The sequence below is a fragment of the Ovis aries genome, unplaced genomic scaffold (genome assembly GCF_016772045.2).
Source record: "Ovis aries strain OAR_USU_Benz2616 breed Rambouillet unplaced genomic scaffold, ARS-UI_Ramb_v3.0 scaffold_87, whole genome shotgun sequence".
Lineage (NCBI taxonomy): Eukaryota > Metazoa > Chordata > Mammalia > Artiodactyla > Bovidae > Ovis > Ovis aries.
Genome location: NW_024599828.1, coordinates 1,482,766 through 1,507,626, shown reverse-complemented (window position 1 = coordinate 1,507,626; position 24,861 = coordinate 1,482,766). Strand labels below are relative to the sequence as shown.

General features: G+C 42.8%; 1 long non-coding RNA gene and 1 pseudogene across 1 annotated transcript; one reads left to right on the top strand and one right to left on the bottom strand.

The window, feature by feature from the left end:
* Positions 1-7,893: 7,893 nt before the first annotated feature.
* On the bottom strand, positions 7,894-16,369 carry LOC114110086 (pregnancy-associated glycoprotein 1-like; annotated as a pseudogene).
* Positions 16,370-16,548: 179 nt separating this feature from the next.
* Positions 16,549-24,372, top strand: LOC121818493 (uncharacterized). The gene is made up of 2 exons (XR_006058486.2): positions 16,549-16,992; positions 22,058-24,372. It is a non-coding gene; the product is annotated as an uncharacterized LOC121818493 (long non-coding RNA).
* Positions 24,373-24,861: the final 489 nt, after the last annotated feature.

Sequence of the window (24,861 nt, the reverse complement as noted above, 5' to 3'; positions counted from 1 at the left end):
ACTATGCTAAAGCCTTTCACTGTGTGGACCACAACAAACTGTGGAAAATTCTTAAGAGAATGGGAGTAGCAGATCACCTTACCTGTCTCCTGAAAGTCTGTATGTAGGTCAAAAAGTGGCAGTTAGAATCAGACACGGAACAACTAAAAGATTTTAAATTGGGAAAGCAGCATGACAAGGTATACATTGTCACTCTGGTTATTGAACTTGTATGTAGGAAAAATCATTAGATAGGCTGGACTGTATAAATCCCAAGATGGAATCAAGATTGCTGGGAGAAATATCAACATCCAGTTAAGAAGATGACACCACACTAATAGCAGAAAGCAAAGAACTAAAGACTAATTAATAAGGAGAGGAGATGAAAAAAGCTGGCTTAAAACTCAACATTCAAAAAACTATTCACAAAAAGACACTCAACTTTCATGGCATCCAGTCTCACCACTTCATGGCATACACATGAGGAAAAAGTGGGAAAAGTGGCAGATTTTATTTTCTTGGGCTCCAAAGTCACTATGGACCTTGACTGCAGCCACAAAATTAAGACACACTTGCTCCTTGGAAGGAAGAAAGGCTATGAAAAACCTGCACTATGTATTAAAAACCAGAACTCACTTTGCTAGTGAGGTCTGTAGTGTCGAAGCTGTGGTTTTTGCAGATGTGAGATCTGGACCATACGAAAGGATGAATGCCAAAGAACTGAGCTTTTGAACTGTGGTGCTTGAGAAGATTCTTGAGAGTGCTTTATACAACAAGGAGTTCAAACCAGTCAATCTGAAAGGAAATCAACCTCTGACCCTGGTATCTTAGTTGAGGGATCTACTGAGGGTCTCCAGATGGAAAAAAAAAAACAGATGTTTCCACTGCAAAAGTGCCTAACCATGGCAGCTCCAAGCAAATAGTTTGTAGCTCCACCCCTGGAGGAAGCTCAGAAAGGCTGAAGGCTCTGTGTACCCTGGGTCTCTCAATACATGCGCTGCATTCTCCCCAGCAGAATTGGAGGCCAAGGAAGGGGCATTCTTGGCCCTGGAGGAGGGGGATGGTTCAGGGATCCACTGGTGCCACCACTTACCAAGTAAGACTGGAAAGGACAGAGCAGGCATATATGGCAGAGAGCTGGTGTCTGGGCTGTGGGAACAAAAGGAAACCAGCTTTGCATGAAGTACCACACCCAAAATCCCCTGAAAGAGAAGCCCAGCAATAAGATCATCTTAGATGTGATGAAGAGAGTCTAGTTCATTACTCCGTATAATTCCTCTGAATGAGAAGGTGATGGAGTTGGTGAGTCATCACAAACTCTTCCATGGCCTAGACCACCCCCTAGTCGTTATCCTTGGGGCTGCCTCTCCCCAGCTTCAGTCATGTAGTTCTGGAGGAAATTGGCAGTCATGTGTGCTGCTGGGTCAGGGTCAATGACCATATAAAGCCAATCATAGGACACCATGGCCCTGCCAGAATGGCTGACCTAGGGCTGTACATGTGAACTGAGGTGAGTCATTCATAGAACAACCTTCAACTCTAATGGCTCTGAGCTTCTTTCCTTACTGGAAGATGCTTTCAGGATATAAAACTCTAGTGCATGTAGCTTGACTTCCTCACTAGGTGTAGAAGCCTTAAGGAGGAATGTTGTGAGACTAAGACCATCAAAGAAGAGGGAAGGGAAAGAGAGAGGGTGAGAGAGAATTGATGACTTCTGATTTCTTGGGTCCAGTTTGGGGATGGTTCCTCTCAACTGTGACTGAGACTTTGTTTTAGGTCTTTCCCGATCATTGTACACCTCCCAGACTCAAACAGAGACATACATTTGTTTCAGCACCATTAGAGTGAAACCCTTTATTCTTTAATGGGAGTAGGGTTTGCAGCCAACCAAATACAGTTCACCAGCATCCTGGGCAGGAGTACCCTAAGTGTGAGTGAGTGTTTGCTCAGAGCAGCCTTACTGATTCCTGAGCCACACCAAGCATATACACTGCCTGTGCCAGGCCAATCCTGTCATTTCCTCGATCATAAACCGAGAAGTCCTGCCTCAGGAAGACGTCACCCAGGATCCAGGTCTGTACATATACTCACTGTGTTCTCTTTAAAGGTGGTATAGCAGTGTCCCCTAGAATCCTGGGGGAGTCAGAGACACACACCAGTCAGCCTGAGCTCTTACCTGTGACTCCCACCAATATTCAGACCCAGCAAAATTCTTGGTTTTATTTCCCTCTTTTGGTAAGTATTAAGGGGTTTTATGAGCAGCAGGGGATGTGAGAGTTCATCCAAAACCAAAATGGGACAAGACATTCGCTTGCCATGAGGAAGGGTTTCGGGGAGGGGAGAAGTGGGTGTTGGAGATACAGCAAAATGATAAGAAACAACGTCCTACTGTAGAGCATAAGGTGCCGGGAGCCAGCGTGAGGAATCCCACCCGTGACAAGGTCATGCAGAAGGAGGCCTGACAAAATGCAAGGGCGTGATCAGGCTTCAGGGGTTCCCCCCTGGAATTTCCTGAGCATTCACCCCCCAAGACCAGAGTCTGCCTGCTTTACTGTGTTATGCTTTCCACCTACTCTTCTGTCATTAACAGGGGGCTGTACCCCCACCACCTTTTTCTGGAAAAAACTTAATTTTGAGCTTTTAGGTAATAAATCTCCTGGGCATAATATGAGTGTTTCAATCCAAAAACCCCTCTGATGGCTTTCTAGCCTGCCTGCAGGACTCGTACAGCTGCGCATGTGATTCTTTGTGGCCTCCTGACAGAGGGAGGCACAGGAAGCTTCAAACATCCTAGGAATGTAGGGGCTTCCAAGGAGTCAAAATCATTAGAATAGGACTGATTAAAGGTTTCATTTGTTGAGCCAATACTTGCTGCCAAATTTTCATATCTTTTATTTGTTGATATAGTTGGTATATAGAAAAAACAAGTAGCAACATTAGATCTTTGAGTTAAGTACCTTCTTTGTTATAACCCACTGCGCCTTTGTTCTATAAAAATGTAACTTTAGTGCTTTAAGGAGATGCAGATTAAAGAAAAACACTTCAGGGGAAACGAGATCAACATTCATTAAGAAAGAGAGCCAAAAAGTGTTAGCAAGCCTCTTGGCCAGAAGATAATGTAAATCACCTGAGACCTTTTGTATACAAAAAGATATACAGAAAGGGTCAGGACTGCTGCCACTGCATGACTCTGTATCTTCCATTATGTAAAATTTAGGGTATATAAACACTTTTTGAACAATAAAGTTGGAGGGGGATTTGCATAAGCCTGGCCTCCCCCGTGTTGATTCTTTCTCTTGCTCCCTCCCTCTCATTTTCAGGCTGATACCTTGGAATGTGGAGGCTCACTGAGTCTACTGACTTGCTTGGGCTTCAGAGACCCACGTGAGAGGGAACCCAAGGCGGGTCACCCTCCGCTATTCAAGCGGGTGCCTGTGGCACAACATAGACGGTGCAAGTTCCTTGTCTGGAAATTTATTGGTTTTCCACGTAAACCAAGTTAATCAGCCTCTTTTCTCCACTAAATTTTCCTACTACGCTTTTTCTTCCTAATCTAATCTTATATTAATAAATAAATAAGTCTTTTCTCACCAACACCGTCCCTGCTTTGAATTCCCTGGATCCACCAGGGCTGGACCCTGGCAAGAAGGAACTATATTCAATCTCCAGTGATAAATCTCATAAAAAAAGAATATACATTCTTAAACAAATATACAGTTTTTATGTGTGTAACTGAGTCACATTGCTGTGCAGAATAACTGAAAGCAATACTGAAGATCAGCCGTAGTTCAATAAATTTTTAGAAAAGAACAAGAGTGTCCATAGTTCTCCTCACTCCCTGTTTCTCTCTTCTGACTCCTGCTCCCTGTTTTCTCTGAAGACAATGCCATTCTCCCCCTGCATCCCCACAATCTGAACTTTATTTTAAAAACTATTTTGTATTGGAGTATAACTAATTAACAATATTCTGAGTTTCAGGTGGACAGTAAAGGGCCTCAACTGTATGTATCCGGGCATGCTGGTTCCAAAGATACCCCTCCCATCCAGGTTGTCATATTACTGAGCAGAGTTCCCTGGGCTACAAAGTAACTCGTTGTTGGTTATCCATCTTAAATAGAGCAGTGCCCACAACACGTTCTTGAAGACTTAACTCAGGAACTCTGGGAAGATTCCTTCAGCCCGCACTCACCCTCTTTGGCCACTCCAGGCTTGATTGGGTAACTTACTCTGGTTCCCCATCCCCACCAGTCAGTCCGTGGCCCTCATAACACCCAGTAAGTCCCCAGTGCCCCAATGCAGAGCACCTTGGCGTGCCATTTGTATGGAATCCAGTACAGTTTTGCCCAGAACCAAGCAACTCTCCACATGGCTCCATGAGTTTACAGTTTTATAGTACCTGAAATTCCCTTCCTTCCTCAAAGTATTCTTTGAGCCCCTTAGCCAGCTCTGAACTCCCCTAAGGAGCTGATATGAAGCCTCCACTCTGTGCCAGGGCTGAGCAGTCATTGCGCAGCCTTTATTCACATTAGCATCCAGGCTCCCCACAGAGCGGTCAGGTATCCCAACTCACAAAGGGGACAAATGGCCAGAGCGAGGGGAAGATACATCTGAAAACTAGGGTGACCATGTAATTTATCATCCAAACCAGGAAAACTGTGAGAAGGAAAGGGAGACTGTTAAGCCCTATGGTGGGAGAGCACACTGGGAGTGTCCCCAGGCATTCTCTTTTTCATATGGCCTATTTCATGACCACTGGAGCTGACTTTCATGTTCATGCATCTGAGGGTTCAGATTGAATTGAAGCACTTTGAGGACTGAGGACCATAGTGTTCCCCTCTCCTTGTGATTCCCACCATGCCAACATGGTGTGGAGTCTCCACATTTATTTCAGGATGATCAGTGTCCCAGACAGCCCTTTAATCTCAAGCGGTTCATTTTGTGGCAGGCTCCATCAGACTTTATCTTTTTGGGCTCCTAAACCACTGCAGATGGTGATTGCAGCCATGAAATTAAAAGACGCTTACTCCTTGGAAGAAAAGTTATGACCAACCTAGATAGCATATTCAAAAGCAGACATTACTTTGCCAACTAAGGTCCGTCTAGTCAAGGCTATGGTTTTTCCTGTGGTCATGTATGGATGTGAGAGTTGGACTGTGAAGAAGGCTGAGCAACGAATAATTGATGCTTTTGAACTGTGGTGTTGGAGAAGACTCTTGAGAGTCCCTTGGGCTGCAAGGAGTTGCAACCAGTCCATTCTGAAGGAGATCAGCCCTGGTTGTTCTTTGGGAGGAATGATGCTAAAGCTGAAACTCCAGTACTTTGGCCACCTATGTGAAGAGTTGACTCATTGGAAAAGACTCTGATGCTGGGAGGGATTGGGGGCAGGAGGAGAAGGGGACGACTGAGGATGAGATGGCTGGATGGCATCACTGACTCTGTGGACATGGGTCTGAGTGAACTCTGGGACTTTGTGATGGACAGGGAGGCCTGGCGTGCTGTGACTCATGGGGTGGCAAACAGTCAGACACCACTGAACGACTGAACTGAACTGAACTGAACTGGCCCGGCAACAGGGCTCAGCAACATCTGCAATAGTGCGACATGGCCTGCAGAGGGCGACGTCCTAGCAGCTGCAGCACAAGGGTGTCTGAAGTTCCTATTTGAGAACCACCCTTCAGGGTTCTCCCCTCACCTTGAGGATGTAGGCTTGAGCTAGCACTGGGTATTTGATGCCGTTGATAGTGAAGATAATAGAGAACAGGGTATCTACCACAAAACATGACACATAGTTTAGCTAGAGACAGAGCGAGAGAAGTTAGCCCTGGATATCCTTCTTGTGTGTGGAGACTGGGAGTGACTGGGGGCATGACCCTTCTCCTCGGAATGCCATGGTGTGGTGCTGATGAGCTTCTGGATGTTACTGACCAGTTTTCTTGGGCCAAGGATCAGTGATGTCCACAAGGGCCTCTCAGCTGCCGGAAGAAGCAATAAACTTTCTTTTCATGGAGATGCTGAGAGACAGTGTGACAAAGCAGACATCAAGGTCCCTCTGAGTCTCCCCAGAGCTGCCCCCTTCCCAATTGTCTCCTCATCTTTTGTGCTTTGCCTCTTCATCTTTTGTGCTGACTCTTTTCCTTTGCTCTCCACATGGCACCTTCCTTGGCATCCTTGAATGCAGTATTTGAATACTGCAGGATGTTTTGTATCTTGACACAAGCTGGTCTTCCTTCCTAAAAGAGTCCCCTCCCCTTTGACTAGCAAATTTCTTCTCATCTTCCAGATTCCAGTATAATTATCATTACTTCAGGGAAGTCTTTGCCTCGTTGTTTATCAGTCTCCTGTCTTGGTCAATTTCTGTAGACCCTTTCTCATGTATGCTGCGCTGTTAAGTCACTTCAGTCGTGTCTGACTCTGTGCGCCAAGCTCCCACATCCCTGGGATTCTCCAGGCAAGAACACTGGAGTGGGATGCCATTTCTTTGTCCAATGCGTGAAAGTGAAAAGTGAAAGTGCTGTCACTCAGTCGTGTCTGACTCTTTTCCACCCCATGGACTGCAGCCTACCAGGCTCCTCCGTCCATGGGATTTTCCAGGCAAGAGTACTGGATTGGGGTGCCCCTCATGTCTAGCATGTACAAGTCACAATCACCATGTCACCCTCACATCCAAGAAGGCAGATGCACGAGAAATGACACACACACATAGTGAATTGTGTCTTTGGTACATGCTCATGACACACACATAGTGAACTGTGACTTTCACAATTCACTATGTGTTTGTGTGTCATTTCTTTTTGCCTCTGCCTTCTTAGATGTGAGGGCGAGTTTTATTCTCATTGCCTCCCTAAAGTTCTGGCGCACAGTGGATGCCCAATGCTTGTCTGTTTGGTGAAAGAATGAAGACTGTGAAAATAATCATGAGGAACATCCAGAGAGCTGTATCTGGTGGGAAACAAGTAATGCGTTGGCCACAGCATGAAGCTGGAGATTCGCAGGAACAGTAGATTCTCATAATGGAGGGAGAGAGGGGCTCCTCTGGGAGATGGTGTCTTCCAGCACTGCTCCTACAACCAGCTCAGACCCTGAGACCCTGGCCAGGAAATACATGACTAGCCCACAGAAACTCCAAAGGACAGGTCAGCTGTTGTCTGAGAGTTTCACACAGAATCTTATCATTTATGCCTCTTGTCCTCAGGTCACTCCTGGATCCCCCATTCCTGATTCTCTGTTCTAGCCCCTGCCCCACTGTATGCCCAGGTACGTGGGGTGTCTTTTTTTTTTTTTTAGTTGCTTTTAAGTCTTTAGACTCAGCCAACCTCTCTCCACTGCTGGGTAGCTGCTCCCTAAGAAGACCAGTTATACCCATTTGATCAAAAATTTCCCTATCTTTAAACTGACATTTATCTGTGCTGAGAATTTCCTTGGTCCCAGGTAGCCCTGGACAGTTGGTCATCTTATAACTCTGTTCAGGCTTGTGTAATCCTCCTTGATCCTCGATTCAGCACACTGGCGAGTCCTCTAACCATGCTCCACACCTCACAGGGCAGTGGGTGCAGCCCTCTGCCAGGTGCACAGACCTCTCTGGACCCTTTTAGTACTCTGGTCAGAGCCCTGGTAGGAAGGCCTGGGGATTATGAACCCACAGGTTGTTTGCGTATCTATGTGTTTATTTGTATATGTATTTGTATGTGACTCTAATTGTGCTCTTGTGTCTCTGACTGGCTGTGCATGTTTGTACGTGTCTCTGTTTATATGTGTCTGCTTGTGTGTTTCCATGTGTCTGTGTGTCTGTCTGTGTCCTTGTGGGTGGTGTATATGTCTGTGTCACTATGTGTCTAAGAATCCATTTGTGTGTGTCTGCCTGTGTCCGTGTACGGATGTGGTGCATCACTCGGGCTGACCCTCAGAGGGAGAGGCTTACTGGTCCATGTGTACATGCCAGTTTCCCGCTTGAATCAATGGTATTCAGTTGAGTGTTCCCTGGTAGTAGGCTTGTCCATCCCTTCAAAAATCACCACACTGCCCCTCCCCTGCATCTGTAGAGAGAAAAGAGGGGGAGATCTTTGGAGGACAGTAACAACAGCACTGTTGGAGAGCTTGTATTTGTGCCTGTCTACCCATCAAAGCCCCAATAAAGTCTCCATTTACAGATGCAGAAATCGAGGCTAGGAGTGATTGAGAACCAGAGTGAGGTCAGTTACTGGCTAATGAGTAGCACAAAGGAGGTTAGAAGTGGATTCACATGGCTGGGCTCCACCCACTATGCCTTCTGAAGAGGCCCAGGACCTCCTGCTACCTGTGTGCTCAGAAACCTTCAGATGAGAGGGTGCTGAAGTGTTTGCTTTCCCCTTGTCCAGGTTGTAATTTGTCAGGAAAATCAAAGCCTGGGAGTGCTAAGGATGTGGGTTCCGGTCTCCCAGAGTTTGCTCCACTGGCCTGTGACCTCTACTGTTAAAGGGTCCCACACTCAGAAGAGACCACACCTCTCCTCTCCCTTTTTTTAAAAATTTCTCCCTGTCTTAAAATGACTTCTGTTTCTTGAACATGGGATTCCACATTTTGTTTTGTGTCCCACATTTTTATTTTTCACTGGCTCCTGAAAATTGGGTATCTGGTCCTGGGCTCCCAGTGGAATGCTAATGAGGAATGAAAGATATTCACCATCGTTCTCCTTCCTTCCTTATCAAATTCATAAGCAAATCCTATTGCTTTTCTCTCCAACTTGTTTTGTGTTGCCTTCCATTAGTCTTCCTCCTCACTCACCCCCCTAACCAAGTTACTAGTCTTGAGCCCAGGAGCAGGCATGTATTCCAATAAAACATTATTTATAAAAACAAGTGGTGGTGCCAGGTTGGGCTCTGGGGCCATAGTTATCCTGGCTTTGATTATCTCTCAAGATACTTCTTTATCAAGAGTTCTATAATTTGCATGCAACTGAAAGCACCTTACAGCTAATTTGGAGAAAGGGATCGTCCATCTCAGACTTACTTTCTCAAGGAGAAGGAAAAAACAGGCTCAGAAATGGCACCTTGATTCTCCAGGTTGTCAAAGATGGGGATGGCTCCAGTGAAGGATATGTTGGGGTAGTTCAAGCCCAAGATGCCATCAAAAGTTATACCCTCAAACCCAGATTCCACCAGGCTTAGACTGAATACCTGGTCAGTGCTTACAAGGTCCCCAATCTGTGGGAGAGAAGAGTGGTCCCACTTACAGATACATGAAGTGGTGCTCGAACTGGGCTGGGGTACATTGCCATTACATCCTTAAAGAAGAATTTAGGCTGGGCTGTGTCTTTGGTGGACCTCAAAGTTAGAACAAGGTGGGAGGGGAATTTGGGTTCCATTTGTGTGAGGTTGTGAATTTTAAAACATCTCACCTGAGTGAGTCAAATTGGCCTCATGGCTTCTGTACAGGTGGGTCAACCAAGAGTCAGGCCAGGACCCACTGGTGCCACCCTGTGGACAAAATGAGTCGAGAGCAAGATAGCCTTCTCTTTGGCATGATGTAATGACAGGAATGGACTGCATTCTCTGTAAGGAACTGTAGATTCTGCATCTGCCCCGGAAGACAGAAGCTGAAAACCCAATATTACTTGCAGGGTTCTATGAAATTATTGCCTGGGAAATTCACTTTTGGGGATATGTGTGTATTTCTGTGAATGTGTATGAAAGAAAGAGAGAGAAGGGAACTACTTAAGTACTTTGGAGAGGCAGATAATAGGTTTTATTAGACTCTCAAAGGTCTCCTAGAGTGAGAACTCATTTATCAAGGCCCCTGACATCTCTGGCATCGTTTCCCACTCTGAATATTTGAAGCCCTTGACTACTCCCACGGTGCCCAGATCAGTTTTATCATGTCCCAAAAACCCCACAGCAAGTGCAGTCTTGAAAAGCCAGCCCAGCTCCACCACATACCATATATGTGACCTCAGCAAGGCTCTTGCTATCTGTACCTCAGTTTCCTCATATGTCTCATGAGCTATTCAGACCATCTGCTGTGTGGGGTTGTTGCAGATTAAACCAGTTATCACCTGAAAGTGCCTGGAACAGTCTGTGAATATAAAAGTGGGTGCTTTTACCCCTTCCTCTCGCTCCTAGCAAAATGAACCTTGAACTGCTCATGGGCAGAGGAGCTGCAACTCCAAACCTCAAACCACTCTCTTGGTTAGCTAATCTGTTTGCTCGTGTGTCACCACGGGCAATGCCTCCCCAGACATATGATCCTGTGGATAAGATGGCCAATATCTATGGGAGTTAGGCAAGGAAGGGTCCTGCCAGATGGTCCTGCATCTGTTTTGTAAGCAGGGATCACTCCATAACCAGTCCTGACTCAGCTTCTGTTTACACGTTACCCGAACAGTGTCATAAGCAAGAAATCACTTTATGCTCCCAGATCCATAGGCAATGCTGAAGGTCTTTTGGGTAGGCCGGAAGGTGGAAGGCTTTTAATGTCTGTACCTAAATTGCCCCACTGGAGAAGGGAATGGCAAGCCACGTCAGTATTCTTGCCTTGAGAACCCCATAATAGTATGGGGTTTCATAATAGTATGAAAAGCAAAAATGATAGGATACAAAAAGAGGAACTCCCCAGGTCATTAGGTACCCAATATGCTACTGGAGGTCATGGAGAAATAATTCCAGAAAAAATGAAGGGAAGGAGACAAAGCAAAAACAATACCCAGTCGTGGATGTTGTTGGATGTGGTGATAGAAGAAAGATCCGATGCTGTAAAGAGCAATACTGCATAGGAACCTGAAATGTCAGGTCCATGAATCAAGGCAAATTGGAAGCGGTCAAACAAGAAATGGCAAGAGTGAACGTCGACATTCTAGGAATCAGCGAACTAAAATGGACTGGAATGGGTGAATTTAACTCAGATGATCATTATATCTACTACTGTGGGCAGGAATCCCTCAGAAGAAATGGAGTAGCCATCATGGTCAACAAAAGGGTCCAAAATGCTGTACTTGGATGCAATCTCAAAAACAACAGAATGATCACTGTTCGTCTCCAAGGCAAAGCATTCAATATCACAGTTATCCAAGTCTATGCCCCAACCAGTAACGCTGAAGAAGCTGAAGTTGAACAGTTTTACGAAGACCTACAAGACCTTTTAGAACTAACACCCAAAAAAGATGTCCTTTTCATTATAGGGGACTGGAATGCAAAAGTAGGAAGTCAAAAAACACCTGGAGTATCAGGAAAAATTGGCCTTGGAATGCAGAAAGAAACAGGGCAAAAACTAATAGAGTTTTGCCAAGAAAATGCACTGGTCATAGCAAACACCCTCTTCCAACAACACAAGAGAGGACTCTACACATGGGCATCACCAGATGGTCAAAACCGAAATCAGATTGTTTACATTCTTTGCAGCCAAAGATGGAGAAGCTCTATACAGTCAACAAAAACAAGACCAGGAGCTGACTATGGCTCAGATCATGAACTCCTTATTGCCAAAATCAGACTGAAATTGAAGAAAGTAGGGAAAATCGCTAGACCATTCAGGTATGACCTAAATCAAATCCCTTATGATTATACAGTGGAAGTGACAAATATATTTAAGGGTCTAGATCTGATAGAGTGCCTGATGAACTATGGAATAAGGTTCATGACATTGTACAGGAGACAGGGATAAAGACCATCCCCAGGGGAAAGAAATGCAAAAAAGCAAAATGGCTGTCTGGGGAGGCCTTACAAATAGCTGTGAAAAGAAGAGAGGTGAAAGCAAAGGAGAAAAGGAAAGATATAAGCATCTGAATGCAGAGTTACAAAGAATAGCAAGAAGAGATAAGAAAGCCTTCTTCAGCAATCAATGCAAAGAAATAGAGGAAAAGAATAGAATGGGAAAGACTGGAGATGTCTTCAAAAAAATTAGAGATACAAAGGGAACATTTCACACAAAGATGGGCTCCGTAAAGGACAGAAATGATCTGGACCTAAGAGAAGCAGAAGATATTAAGAAGAGGTGGCATGAATACACAGAAGAGCTGTACAAAAAATATCTTCATGACCCAGATAATCATGATGATGTGACACTAATCTAGAGACAGACATCTTGGAATGTGAAGTCAAGTGGGCCTTAGAAAGCATCACTAAAAACAAAGCTAGTGGAGGTGATGGAATTCCAGTTGAGCTGTTTCAAATCCTGAAAGATGATGCTGTGAAAGTGCTGCACTCAATATGCCAACAAATTTGGAAAACTCAGCAGTGCCCAGAAGGCTGGGAAAGGTCAGTTTTCATTTCAATTCCAAAGAAAGGCAATGCAAAAGATTGTTCAAACTACTGCACAATTGCACTTATCTTACATGCTAGTAAAGTAATGTTCAAAATTCTCCAAGCCAGGCTTCAGCAATATGTGAACCGTGAACTCCCTGATGTTAAACCTGGTTTTAGAAAAGGCAGAGGAACCAGAGATCAAATTGCCAACATCCGCTGGATCATGGAAAAAGCAAGAGAGTTCTAAAAATACATCTATTTCTGCTTTATTGACTATGCCAACACCTTTGACTTTGTGGATTACAAGAAACTGGAAAATTCTGAAAGAGATGGGAATATCAGAACACCTGACCTGCCTCTTGAGAAATCTGTATGCAGGTCAGGAAGCAACAGTTATAACTGGACATGAAACAACAGACTGGTTCCAAATAGGAAAAGGAGTACGTCAAGGCTGTACATTGTCATCCTGCCTGTTTAACTTATATGCAGAGTACATCATGAGAAACGCTGGAACTGAAGAAACACAAGCTGGAATCAAGACTGCAGGGAGAAATATCAATAACCTCAGATATGCAGATGACACCATCCTTATGGCAGAAAGTGAAGAAGAACTAAAAAGCCTCTTGATGAAAGTGAAAGAGGAGAGTGAAAAAGTTGGCTTAAAGCTCAACATTCAGAAAAAGAAATCATGGCATCCGGTCCCATCACTTCATGGGAAATAGATGGGAAACCGTGGAAACAGTGTCAGACTTTACTTTGGGGGGCTCCAAAATCACTGCAGATCGTGACTGCAGCCATGAAATTAAAAGACGCTTACTCCTTGGAAGAAAAGTTATGACCAACCTAGGGTATAGTCAAAAGCAGAGACATTACTTTGCCGACTAAGGTCCGTCTAGTTAAGGCTACAGCTTTTCCTGTGGTCATGTATGGATGTGAGAGTTGGACTGTGAAGAAGTCTGAGCGCCGAAGAATTGATGCTTTTGAACTGTGGTGTTGGAGAAGACTCTTGAGAGTTCCTTGGACTGCAAGGAGATCCAACCAGCCCATTGTAAAGGAGATCAACCCTGGGATTTCTTTGGAAGAAGTGATGCTAAAGCTGAAACTCCAGTACTTTGGTCACCTCATGCGAAGTGTTGACACATTTAAAAAGACTCTGATGCTGAGAGGGATTGGGAGCAGGAGGAGAAGTGGACGACCGAAGATGAAATGGCTGGGTGAGATCACGGACTCGATGGGCATGAGTCTGAGTGAACTCCGGGAGATGGTGGTGAACAGGGACGCCTGGCGTGCTGCAATTCATGGGGTTACAAATAGTCTGACACAACTGAGCGACTGAACTGTACTGACCTAACTTGTGTAGCTGCAGACAAAAGAGATGAGTGTCATCAGGTGCCAAGGGTGGAAAACAGGGCGGCAGGGTAAGTGAAAGATGGTCCGGGTAGAGGGTGTCAATATTCCCAACAGGCTGCACTGGGGCAAAAGAGGGATGGCACCCAAAAGTCAGATTAGCCTGTGTCAAGGACAACCTGGAATTCCTGAAGGGGTGTTCCAATGGTAATGTTACCCATGTACAGCATCTACAGGGAGAAGAAGGGAGTGGGTTTTCCAGAACTGGCTACCCTCTATTCGCACTTGCTGCCTCCCTTTGGGTGTCACATATATCTTGAGATCACTTTCTAACCACTGTGCAGCTCACAGCCTTTGACAACAGTGGTGTCTGCAATTGATATATATTTTCCTGTGCTACATTGTATGCAGGATATTGTTTTGTCACCAGGCTTTGAAGTGATACCTCTTTCATGGCAAGCCTAGAGGCATATCCACTGGGCCTCCAGGACCGCTGGACACCTTATGGTGCCTTCATTTGAGAAGCTCTGTAGTCTCTTCAAACCCAGCATTAGCATCCTCTTCTCCAGGAGGTCCTTCTTGATCAACCCCAGCCACTCCCTCAGAACTCAGACCACATCCAATTAACACCACCCAGGTGACCCTTTTACTTGACAAGTATTTACTCTTTGCCTATCTCTCAGGCTGGCATGGGCATCCTAGAAAACAAAATAAGCCCTTTTCTAATCTAAAAACTGTAAGCACTGTGATAGATTCTTATGGCCTTACACGGAATACGGGTTCAGTAACATTTTACTGCTGTGGTTCTTGCATCTGTGGAAACTGAATTCCTCTGCCTGGGGATTCACAGTTGCTTTGCAGTTGGTTCTACCTTTTCATCAGAGATGATTCACTCTTCGTCTGTAACTGAGTGACTCCCTTAGTTCGGAAGGATCTGCTGTTGCTGCTGCTGCTAAGTCACTTCAGTCATATCCGATTCTGTGCAACCTCATAGACAGGAGCCCACCAGGCTCCCCCATCCCAGGGATTCTTCAGTCAAGAACACTGGAGCGGGTTGCCATTTCCTTCTCCAATTCAGGAAAGTGAAAAGCGAAAGTGAAGTTGCTCAGTCATGTCTGACTCTTAGTAACCCCATGGACTGCAGCCTACCAGGCTCCTCCAACCTTGGGTTTTTCAAGGCAAGAAAACTGAAGTGGATCACTGTTGCCTTCTCCTCAGAAGGAATAATCTCCATCAAACTAATGACACATCTTTGACACAGAAATGGATGTCTACCTGCTACCTAGTAATTTCTGGGCTCAGTCACCAAGACCAAGAGTTGAGGAAGATAGAGCCTTCTCCTTTGGATGGGACCTCTGTTGCCCAGGGTTTCTACCTCCTGCAGAAACCTCCTGGATCCCCAGCCCCAACATCCCACCCATCACCTCCGGAAGACCCCAGTGCTAGGCTAGAACACCAGTGGGTGCTGTGGAGCACCATCCTCCCAAAATACTCACATCCGTGATGTTCCTCAGGGGGTGAATAGTTCTATTTGAGCCACGAGAAGAAATATGGAACAGTCTGTAAGTACGTTCCTTCAGGAAATTGTTCAGCATGTTTTTTTCACTGAGGTTTTTCTCATGGTCTTCACTTTTGTTAGAGGTATTCTTTCATTGAGCATTTGACCAAAACAAACAAACAAACAAACAAACAAACAAAAAAAAACAAAGAAACAGCTACAATTAGCTGTCAGTGTTAAGGTATAACTGTCATTGTAATGGCACTGTGTATTTTCCAATCATTTTTATGAGTCACGTTATTATCAGAATTTTATGCATATTCCATGGCAAAGACATAGGCTTGAATAAAGATTATGTTCTGTAATGTTGGGTAGGCCATATGAACATGTGGGGTCTCAGTGTCCCCTCAGCAAAATGGTGGAATGTAATGATTCAAACCCTCCAAATAGAATATTTTGAGGATAGTGAAGTGATGGATATAAGGTGCCTGATAAATAGGAAGTCTCAACAATGACAGCCATTAGCACTGCTGTTGCCATCCCACTGTATCCTTTTCATAGAAGCTCAGGGAAGGAGGCAGAAGTGGGATTACTGTCCTCTTTTACAAGGGAGGAATTTGAAATGCAAGAGGTTTTGAATTACCTGTGGTCACCCTGCTTGTCTGATATAAAACAGTGTATAAATAATTCTCCCAATCTTTCTACAAGTTGAAAGAGAAGAGATAGTCGAAAGAGAAGAGATAGTTGAAAAAAGAATCTAGGAGATAGGGAACAAGTTAGGGAAATGTAGAGGCTCAAGAAGGAAGGATGAGTCAAATGAAAAATTAAAAGAAAACAACACAGAGAGAAAAACATCAGATCCTTCCAAAGAGATGAAGAGATAAATGATAATGATACAGAGATGAAGACATAGACATGTACACACTGAAGTAGAGAGGGAACATGCTAAATAAAACATGCTAAATAAAAGATAGAAAAGTGCTATTCCACAGGACCACACCTTCATCTGCATTGACTGTGCACTGAAAATTGCAAGGAGTTTCAATTTCAATAGGTCATGGCATGACTGGACCCCAAGAGTTGTGCAGCTATGCAAATCTACACCAGGACCTTTGGGACCCACAGTTCCTATAGCATCATACTTATCAATAAGGTAGGGTTGAACTTTAAGATTTTCAGGGAAATATTCCATTCCCTTCTAAAACTGATGAATAGAATAATCAGATGAAAAGAAAAATCACATAAATTAATATGATGTGGCTTACAGTGTCCATACTTACATGACTATGCAATCTCAGAAGGCCACCAGGTCAAGAAGCACAAGCCACTTCATGCTTCTTTCCTGGCTCCAAGTACTCAGGAAAGATCAGGTTCTTAGCATGTAGTTGTGACCCAGAGCCCCTAGTTGTATATGCTCTTACATGCCCAAGTTTAGCCCTTTAGGCCAATAATAGGTCTGAAAAAACACAAAGGTCTCAATAAAATATTTACCTTCATCAGTGTTGAAGGAAGTTAATGCGGCCATAATAGGGAAGTGGAGATGTGCCTGCAAATGGGACTCTCTGCTCGGGTGGAATGTGCTTCCAAACAAGATGTTATGCCAAAGAGTCTGGACACAGCCTTGAGTTTAATGTTCCCTTGCAAACGAGGGAACATTCCCTTCTTGTGATAAAGAGGAAGAAAGGGCTCTGGACAGACTCTGCAGTAAACAGGAGTTTCACTCCCCTTGCTGTACAATAACATTTGTGCACCTGCGCTGTGCTGAAAAGGCTTAGTCATGCAGTCTGGAATTCTGCCTAGGGGGCTTTATAAAAATAAACTGCAGCTTGTTTGTGCAGTTCTCTTTTCCTCCGGCTGGAGTTGTGTCTTTGTCTGTCTCATGTATGTGTTTTGTCTTCGTGTCATTTCGCTTGCAACATCTGGCGTCCAACGTGGGGCTCGAGTGAAACCGAAAGGGTGAGTAACCCCGGGGGGATTTTATAGCAGGGGAACTTTCAGGAAAATCATGGGGAATTCCTCATCATTATGGACACAATACATGGAGTTGGTCAAAAGACTTCTCCACTCCATAGGCATTAAGGCCTCGACTCGTCGATTGAGTGAGCTCTTTCGCTTGGTGGAGCAATATTGTTATTGGTTTCAATATCAAAGTAAGTTACAGTTAAATTTAAAGTAGTAGAAAATAATCAAAAAAATTTTTGAGAAAGCAACATCAGAAGGATAATGTGATCCCTTTGAAGTTGTGGACTTTATGTAGTGCTATAACACAGGCTTTGACCTTGCTATCTACTGATAGTGAAACTAAATCTAATGCTTCAATGAAGGGAGAGGCAATTTATGAGGATGTGCCAGATGTTGGTGGGGCTTCTGCATTGCCTAAAGGTAGAGATACGGGTGAGCCTCCTCCTGTAAATGGTAAAATATCTGATAGTTCAAAATCAGATTTGGAGGCTTCTCTGGTTTTGTCAGAAGAGGGAAAAGAGATTTTAAAAAAATGACCCATCTATTCCAGGAGTGGTAAAAACCCCGTAAAAAAGAGAAAAAATCTACACCTTCTGCTTCTCCTTATGCTTCTCTTTTCCCCACTGTGGTTGATCAGCCCGATGTGGGCAGGGAACATGCCCACATGTCAGTTCTCCTTTCCTTTGTCTATGTTTTATGATGATGACTTACCTGCTCCCCCTGGTGGTTTTATCGATCCTCCGCAATTATTTCCCATCCAGAGACAGCAAAATGCCAATGTGGTAAATGTTCACTACTCTCCTTTGGAATATAAAATTTTTAAAGATCTTAAAGCTGCAGTAGTGCAGTACGGTCCTCAATCTCCCTTTGTTTTGGCTATACTGAAATCATTGGGAAAAGGCAAATTAATCATTCCGTTAGATTGGGAATCTATTGCTCAAGCTGTCTTGGAGGGTTCTCAATGGTTGCAACTTCGTAGCTGGTGGAAAAAAAAAAAAAAAAGCTAAAAAGCAGGCTCAGATTAATAGAAGACAAAATCCCCCGGTCCTCTCGAGGACAAGCTAATGGGAGAGGGCCATTATCCGGCTTTAAGAGAACAGGCTCAATACTCTGACCAGGACTTACAACAGGTCCACCAGGTCTTTTTACGAGCATGGCGCCATGTGGTGCCTACTGGCCACGCCCAGCCCTCCTTTGTTAAAACAATGCAAGGCCCCAATGAGCCATATACTGATTTTCTAGCAAGATTGAGGGTAGCTGTAAAACAAGCTATAGGGAGGGATGAGATTTCAGGTTTATTATTACAAACTTTAGCATTTAAAAATGCAAATCCTAAATGTAAGCACATACTGAGACCATTAAAGGGACAGGGTGCATCTGTAGCTAACTATATCAGAGCCTGCTTGGGAGTAAAAAGAGCAAAGCATCAGGCTAATGTCTTTGCTACAGCCTTGGCCAAAGCTATAAGACCACAAAGGGAAGGTAACTGCTTCCATTGTAAAAAATCTGGTCATATTAAAAAAGAAAGTGTCAGAAATTAAAAGCTAATCAAGGTGCAATTCCTAAAGACAGATCTCTTGCTAAAAAAAAAATAATAATAAGACTGCTCCTGGACCTTGCTGTCGGTGCAAAAAAGGGCTTCATTAGACTAATGAGTGCAGATCTGAAACAGACAAAATGGGCAACCCGATATCAAAAAACTTTCCTGCGGGGCCCAAAAACAATACTGGGGACTTCTCCTCCCTGCCCTCCTGCCATCCCACCTACCCCAACCCTGTTCCCTCCCAACAACAGTTACGAGTCAATGCCCCATTAAAAAGACCTCAAATGATGATTTCGGACTTACGGTCTGCTACTTCAGAAAGTGCTGCTACTGATTTGCCACTAGCTGAAAATGTTCTTTTGTCACCAGGAAGAGGCATTTACAAATTAAAAACAAATATATTCAGACCACTGCCTAAAGACATTTTTGGCTTGATATTAGGCCGTAACAATGTGGCTTTGAGAGGTCTAACCACAATTCCTGGGATAATAGACTCTGACTATGTTGAAAAAGTTTTAATTATGGTTTCTACTTCTACCACGCTTTCATTATTAGCTGGAGAGCACATTGCTCAAATACTTCTCCTACCTTATCACCCCTTTTTGGCTCTTCCTAATAAACAAACAAAAATATTTAAAAATACTGGGCGACATATATTCTGAAAAATGCTTATCAAAGATTCTTGCCCTGTTCTCTCCTTGATTAAAAAAAAAAAAAACTTTGAGGGACTAGTAGACACAGGGGTAGATGTTTCAGACATTTCTTCTCAACAATGGCCCCAAGATTAAAAAAATAAAAATAAAAAAGCCCTCTAATGCTGGGCTCCATTGCAGATGTCTAAAAGAGTACCCATCCCTTACAATGCTAATTCCATAATAAAAGATCAGCATTTGTTACCTTTTATATTGTAAACATACCTATTAATATATGGGGAAGAGATCTTCTCTCTCCTTTGGGGGCTTCTGTAACCATTCCATCAAAAAACTTGTAGCCACTGCACAAATTCCTTGAACACTCCCATTAAAATGGTTAACTAATACCCCAAAATGGGTTGAGCAATGGCCATTACCACAAATAAAGCTTGAGATATTAAAACAATTAATACAAAAACAACTCCAACTTGGTCATATAGAGCCCTCTACCTCCCCCTAAAATTATCCTGTTTTTGTTATTTTAAAAAATCTAAAAAATAGATAATGTTAACCGATTTACGAGAAGTTAATAAATGTATTGAACCTATGGGAGCATTACAATTGGGACTCCCTTCTCCAGCTCTTATTCCTCAGAATTGGTCCTTAATGGTGCTAGATCTTAAAGACTGTTTTTCTTATTTGTTTTTTTGTTTTTTTGTTTGTTTGTTTTTTTGTTTTTACCATTCCCCTACAATTGCAAGATAGAGATAAATTTGCTTTTACAGTTCCTGTTCTTAATCATGCTCAGCCTGTTAAGCATTATCAGTGGACAGTCTTACCACAGGGAATGACAAATAGCCCTACCTTGTGCCAAGAATTCGTAGCTCGCTCTTTACAATCTCTCCATCAAGAATACCCCAATTATATTCTATATCACTATATGGATGATCTCCTATTAGCAGCTCCTAGTATTGCTGAACGTGATGAATCCTTTCTAAAAGTACAGGAGACTTTAAGACTATACAATTTGCAAATAGCCCCAGAAAAAATTCAAAAGGACTTTCCTATTTCGTATTTAGGGACAGTATTGAAGCAACATAGAATAAGGCCCCAAAAGTTGCAAATTAGAAGGGACCATCTCAAAACCTTAAATGATTTTCAAAAGTTATTGGGAGATATCAATTGGCTACGCCCAGTACTTGGGATTCCTACTTATCAATTATGACATTTGTTTTCTACTTTAGAGGGAGATACAGCCCTGGATAGCCCCCAGACCTTAACCCCATTGGCTTTACAGGAACTTCAATTTGTTGAGCAATGACTAAATGACGGCTTTTTGACTTACTTACATGTGTCTCAACCTATTTCGTTTATAATATTTCATACCCCTTATTCCCCTTCTGGTGTAATTGCTCATGAAAAAGGATTAATAGAATGGGTTTTCTTACCTAACAGCTTTTCCAAAAAAATGACTACATATATGGATAAATTAGCCTTCCTTATACAGAAAGGTCGCCGTTGTATTTTACAATTGTCAGGATGTGAACCACACCAGATTGTTACTCAGTTAACAACTGCTCAAATATCTCGATGTTTACAATTTAATAAAAACTGGCAAATTTCTCTTGCCTCATTTCCTGGTTCGTTTTCTAATCACTATCCGTCATCTAAATTGATTGATTTTCTCTGGACTAACTCTATGATATCTCATTCCCCAATTTCAGATGTTCCAGTTAAGGGACCCACTATTTTTACAGATGCAAATAAAAATACTGCTGGATATTGGACCCTGGAAAATTCTAAGGTTCTCCCCCACTCATTTTCTTCTGTACAGCCCGCTGAGTTGTGGGCTATCTATTTAGTTTTGCAAGATTTTCCCCAACTTCCTATTAACATTGTTTCAGATTCTCAATATGCTGTTCTCTCTTGCCTACAGCTTCCCCATGTCTCCCTTCCACTGACACTTAAAACAGCTATATTGATAAAGTGTTTTACCAAGTAAAACAATTGCTCTTGCAGCGTTCAGAGTTAATTTTCTATACTCACATCCTTGCACATTCTGCCCTTCCTGGACCCTTATCATTCAGAAATGCTACAATTGATGCCTTACTTTATCCTATAGAAGCAGTAAAACAAGAACATCTATTACAGCATACCAATTCTAAAGGGTTACCAAAATCTCATCTTATTACTCGAAAACAAGCTCAAAATATTGTTTGTTCTTGTTCCATATGTGCACCCTTTGCTTTGCCATTTACCCCACCAGGTGTCAACATGAGAGGACAACAAGCAAATCAGATATGGCAAATGGATGTAATTTACATTTCTTCTTTCAGACCATCAAAAATGTGTGCATCATACTATAGATACTTGCACACATTTTCAATGGGCCACTACATTACATTCTGAAAAGGCTGACGCTGTTATTACTCATTTGTTATCTTGTTTTGCAGTTATGGGATTACCAATTGAATTGAAAACTGATAATGCACCTGTCTACCAATTCGCGAAATTAGCTCACTTTTTAATCCCAATACCATATAACTCATACTTTTGGTATTCCTTATAATAGCCAAGGGCAAGCTATCATTAAAAGGGCTAATCATACCTTGTGTGAATATCTTAAAAAAATGAAAAAGGGGGAACAGGAGAGATTTATGAAACCCAAGGACATTCTGAATAAAACCTTACTCACCCTAAATTTTTTGAAGATTTGGAGCAAGGGAAATCTATCAGCAGCAGAGTTGCATTTTCAAGGGAAAGAAGAGGATAAGAAGATCTTGAATATGCCTATTTGGTATAAAGATAAAGAGAAAGGTTGGATCCCAGCATTATTAATATATCTGGGACAAGGGTATGCTTTCATTTCTGTTAATAATGACAGGGTTTGGACCCCAGCAAGATTGATCAAAATCAACAATGGCTGATCCCTTTGTTCAAAAATTCAAAGAGCTTACTATGCAGAGAAGCTTTACTTTCCTTACAAGGGAAGCAACACCTCCTACATGGGGTCAAATGAAGAAGTTGACCCAGGGAGCAGAGAAGACATTAATGAAGGCGGGTAACCTCTGAATCCTACCAATCTTTTGCTTGTCATGATGGCAGTGGTTACATGTCAGGTAACCAGTGTATCGGCAAGTAATCATACACATTGGGCATATATAACTAATCCCCCATTAGTAAAAGCAGTTTCCTGGGGGGAGCCAAAAGTGCAGGTATGCACTAATGAGACTGCCTTCTTTCCCCCCAGCTTGTGGGGAAATAGAACAACTATCTCATCATAAACAACAATATAATATTAGTAATTTGACCATTGCAGCGGAAGGTATTCCTTTGTGCATAAGAGGACACCCCTTTTGTCTGTCCACCAAGGAACATTCTCATCATTTCTATAATACATGGGGGTAAAGTATAATAATTATCACTTTGCTACTTTTACTATGCTTGTTTCCACCAAGGGATTTAACACCACGACAGAACCGACAGACATTCATAATGGAATACACATGTCGCTATGCCCTGTTAACTTTTTTGCTCCTTCTCTAGAATCTTTGGAATGGGAACGTTGCCAAGATCATCGACCCTTAAAAGTCATGAATTATTCTGGGTCTATCATTGTAGATTGGAGTCCAGATCATGGGCAATTCTTAGAAAAAATGGTCAAATAAATCTCTTAGGTGGCATCGTGCAAATAGCACTTTGATGGGCAATGGTAATGAAACATTTAAATGGCAGCAATTTGCACTTGTTCTTCCTCAATTACAATTGCAAGGATATCCGCACATTCAAGGGGATATTTGGAAACTATGGGCCGTTTCTGGTAATCTCACTATCTGTTCAGGAAACTATACTTTGGATAGTGGCGATGCTTAGGGTCCATTTCATGTTAATTTACATGTTAATAAATCTTATTCTGCAATGGCATGTGTAAAATATCCTTTTGCATTGTTATATGGAAATTGGACCTGGAATGATACTGTGGGGTCTGTGTCATGTGATTATTGTAATCTAACTCAATGTGTAAATCAGTCTTGGTGGGAAGAATTTAAAAGGCAAGCCAATAACTCCAATTTTTCATTAGTAATTGTTAAGGCTCGAACAGAAGTATGGTTACCTATAAATCTGACTCTGCCGTGGTCAAATTCTTTTGCTGTTTCTCATCTAGTAACCGCTGTACAGACTTTGCTACATCTATCTCAACGTATGCTTGGTGTGGTCATTTCTTCAATTCTAGCAGTTGCGTCAGTAACTGCAACAGAGGCGGTGGCAGTCCTTGCGTTACACCAAGAAATTAAAACAGCTGACTTTGTTTGGGACTGGCATAAAGACTCTCATTTGTTATGGAAACAACAGCGAGATTTGGATGCACAACTTGCTACTGACGTGCTCAATCTTCAACACACCGTTTTCTGGCTTGGAGATCAATTAGCTGTTTTATCTACATGAAGTGTGTTGAAATGTGATTGGAATTCTTCTCAGTTTTGTATAACACCTGTAACATTTAACATGAGTGAGGGATGGGAAAGAGTAAAACGATCTTTGACTGGGCATCAAAATCTCACTACAGAGATTATGGACCTGGAACGACAAATTTTGTCTACTTTTAGCAGGACTTTATCTGACATTAGAGTCTGATTTGTTGAAAAGTCTTCAAGAGGAAATGAATAACTTAAATCCATTAGGGCATGTATCCTCACTAATTGAGATTACTTTGGGGCATATTACTTTTATGTTGTGTTGCTTTTCTAGTCTTCTAGTGATGGCGGAAAGGGTAACAACTGAAGCGCAAAGCAGAGAAGATCCAGACCACGCTAAAATTTATTAAAGCAAATAAAAAAGGGGGAGATGAAGGAAGTTAATGCGGCCATAATAGGGAAGTGGAGATGTGCCTGCAAATGGGACTCTCTGCTTGGGCGGAACGTGCTTCCAAACAAGATATTCTGCCAAGGAGTCTGGACACAGCCTTGAGTTTAATGGTCCCTTGCAAACGAGGGAACATTCCCTTCTTGTGATAAGGAGGAAGAAAGAGCTCTGGACAGACTCTGCAGTAAACAGGAGTTTCACTCCCCTTGCTGTACAATAACATTTGTGCACCTGCGCTGTGCTTAAAAGGCTTAGTCATGCAGTCTGGAATTCTGCCTAGGGGGCTTTATAAAAATAAACCGCAGCTTGTTTGCGCAGTTCTTTTTTCCTGCGGCAGGAGTTGTGTCTTTGTCTGTCTCTTGTGTGTGTCTTATTTTTGGGTCATTTTGCTCGCAACAAGTGTCCTTGGCGAGTGGACTTTGAAGCTTCTCAGAATACAGAGAATTGAACTGTAATCTCTTCCTTGAAGTTTGACTGGAAAATCAAACTAATCTGCATGGACATCTAAGAAGATGGAGAAACTTGAGACTTGGAGAAAAACAAAAATGCGAAGAATATCATAAAAATGGATACTAAGGGCCATGATCAACATTCGTGGTTTCATATCATCTTCCTAGCCACTTCATGTCATATGCATTGCTGTCTTCATTGGAGAAGAAATTGCTAGGAGGATAAGTTGTCAAATGGCAAAGTGAAGACTTCAGGCACAGCCCAGGGACATACAACTGGCTTTAGGTAGTGGGTCTAAGGGCAGACATCAGGGGCACCTATGATGCCAGGCTGCATTAAAGATTTAGGGCAGAGCAGTACTTCAATTGCATGGTT